General features: G+C 35.7%; 1 long non-coding RNA gene across 1 annotated transcript; it reads right to left on the bottom strand.

Moving 5' to 3' along the window:
• Positions 1-573: 573 nt before the first annotated feature.
• LOC148378566 (uncharacterized) lies at positions 574-2,680 on the bottom strand. The gene is made up of 3 exons (XR_015855788.1): positions 2,611-2,680; positions 876-1,046; positions 574-752 (listed from the first exon to the last, which is right to left on the bottom strand). It is a non-coding gene; the product is annotated as an uncharacterized LOC148378566 (long non-coding RNA).
• Between the last annotated feature and the right edge of the window lie 378 nt (positions 2,681-3,058).

Genomic DNA, 3,058 nt, shown 5'->3' with positions numbered 1-3,058 from the left:
ACTGCGCAAAATGGGCAGAGTTTACTTGTTTGAGAAGGAGTGGCTTATTCAAAACTAAGATTTATGTAATCTGTTTGTTCCCAGGCAAAATTGGATGTGATGCAATTCCAAATTTCACCACATGATGGTGCCCAATTTTGACTTCATAGGACATATTAAACACTTAGCTTGTTATTATGTTCAAGGTAATCAGATTTGTTTATCATTCTAATGGCCTCTTCAAAACTATTCTGGATTACTACTTTGGATCTATTCTACATTACTTGGCAACAACATACTCTGTAACAGATTAGGCAGTATAATCACATATGTTAACTTGAGAGTGCCCACACTCAATCTACTCATCGTGATGTGTTAAATCAATTACTGTTAGACATTATTTGTCTGATAATCTACCAAATCTTTGAATTGAAGAATTTGTGATTTAATTAATAGCTTGTTCGGGGTAATCAGACTTGTATATAATTCTAATGGCCTTCTTTTGAAAACTATTCTGAATTACAACTTTGGATCTTATATTACTTTGCAACAATCTACTCGGTGACAGATTAGGCAGTATAATCACATATGTTAACTTCAGTGCCCACACTGTATTTATTTATGGTTATTTGTTAAATCAAGTACTGTTAGACATGAAATAGGAAGTGTTTAACATAAATGTTATGGCTACTCACCATTGTAGCTCGCTCCTGGTCAATGATACGAGCCTCTTCTTGCAGTGGAAAACTTGCAGCCAACAAACACCGTGGAACCTAAAGGAATGAAATTAAACATTAACATTTCGCCTCGACCAATTTTCACACGTACAACTCAACGCGGCTACACTTCTGCTATTACAAACGTAAATCTCCTTAAACACAATGAGTGTTACTTACCGTGTACGCTCTAGACGGTCCAGTTGCAAGCAGAAAATAAAGATATTTCTGTTGATAATCGTCGCTGCTCAGTGGCTCACGGCCATCGCGCCAACAGATTTGAATTTTGGCGGAGGTTCGGGCAATTACGTCATATCCACGGCACATGACTGCGACGTAATACCCGCTTATCTGAAACGGCAGTTAAAAGTAGAGTTACATCAAGTTTTCTTGGAACCTAAACGAATGAAAGAAAACTATCATTTGGCCACAACCAACATTCACAGATACAACACAACGTGCGGGGTTGGGGTTAAAGATTGAGTGAAGGGCCCTCGTTTTAAACTACTGTTTTGAAAAGGAGTGGGAACAAGTAAGACGTATTTAATTTATTTAATGGGAAGTAGTAAGACTTATTAAATTTATTTAATCTACTTTTCTTCCCAGGCAAAATTTGATGTGCTGCAATTCCAAATTTCCAAAGTGAATGAAGGAATGAAGTCCTTTAAATTATGATTTTGTATAAATACTAGGCATTAACACAAAATCGACGGCACAAAATGGGCAGACTTTACTTGTTTGAAAAGGACTGGTTACAAGACAGACTTTTTTAATTTATTTAATGGGAAGAAGACTTATTTAGTTTAATTGATCTATTTTTGTTCCCTGCCAAAATTCGATTTGCTGCAATTCCAAATTTCCAAAGTGAATGAAGGAAAGAAGTCGTTTAAATTATGATTTTGTTTAAATACTAGGCATAGACACAAAATCTACGGCACAAAATGGGCAGACTTTACTTGTTTGAAGAGGACTGGTTACAAGACAGACTTTTCTGATTTATTTAATGGGAAGAGGACTTATTTAGTTTATTTAATCTATTTTTGTTCCCTGGCAAAATTGGATTTGCTGAAATTGTATTTTGCCAAATCTCGATTTGAGACCTGATAGGAAGTATTAAACGCTTAGTTAAATCAATACAAGTTGGTAATAAGAGCGAGTAATGTTGGTTGAACTGATGAATGAAGGTTGAAAGCAATTTAAATTATGACTTTGTATAAATACTAGATATTAACAGAACATCTACTGCGCAAAATGGGCAGAGTTTACTTGTTTGAGAAGGAGTGGCTTATTCAAAACTAAGATTTATGTAATCTGTTTGTTCCCAGGCAAAATTGGATGTGATGCAATTCCAAATTTCACCACATGATGGTGCCCAATTTTGACTTCATAGGACATATTAAACACTTAGCTTGTTATTATGTTCAAGGTAATCAGATTTGTTTATCATTCTAATGGCCTCTTCAAAACTATTCTGGATTACTACTTTGGATCTATTCTACATTACTTGGCAACAACATACTCTGTAACAGATTAGGCAGTATAATCACATAGGTTAACTTGAGAGTGCCCACACTCAATCTACTTATCGTGATGTGTTAAATCAATTACTGTTAGACATTATTTGTCTGATAATCTACCAAATCTTTGAATTGAAGAATTTGTGATTTAATTAATAGCTTGTTCGGGGTAATCAGACTTGTATATAATTCTAATGGCCTTCTTTTGAAAACTATTCTGAATTACAACTTTGGATCTTATATTACTTTGCAACAATCTACTCGGTGACAGATTAGGCAGTATAATCACATATGTTAACTTCAGTGCCCACACTGTATTTATTTATGGTTATTTGTTAAATCAAGTACTGTTAGACATGAAATAGGAAGTGTTTAACATAAATGTTATGGCTACTCACCATTGTAGCTCGCTCCTGGTCAATGATATGAGCCTCTTCTTGCAGTGGAAAACTTGCAGCCAACAAACACCGTGGAACCTAAAGGAATGAAATTAAACATTAACATTTCGCCCGGACCAACATTCACACGTACAACGCAACGCGGCTACACTTCTGCTATTACAAACGTAAATCTCCTTAAACACAACGAGTGTTACTTACCGTGTACGCTCTAGGCAAAATTGGATGTGATGCAATTCCAAATCTATCTGAAACGGCAGTTAAAAGTAGAGTTACATCAAGTTTTCTTTTTTAATCAACACAATCATTTACAACCGTTGACCAGAAAGAATCGTCGAAATTCGACGTCCCCCACAAACGCCACGCTCACTCGCTTTTCAGGGCAACAAAAGTACTTCTTTTTAAAAACGATGAGTTGTACTTACCGTGTACGCTCTGGACGGTCCAG

The sequence above is a fragment of the Syngnathus floridae genome, unplaced genomic scaffold (assembly GCF_059516105.1).
Source record: "Syngnathus floridae isolate MCC-2025c unplaced genomic scaffold, RoL_Sflo_1.0 HiC_scaffold_38, whole genome shotgun sequence".
NCBI classification, from domain to species: Eukaryota; Metazoa; Chordata; class Actinopteri; order Syngnathiformes; family Syngnathidae; genus Syngnathus; species Syngnathus floridae.
The sequence above is the reverse complement of the archived record's forward strand: the minus strand, read 5'-3'. Positions and strand labels throughout refer to the sequence as shown.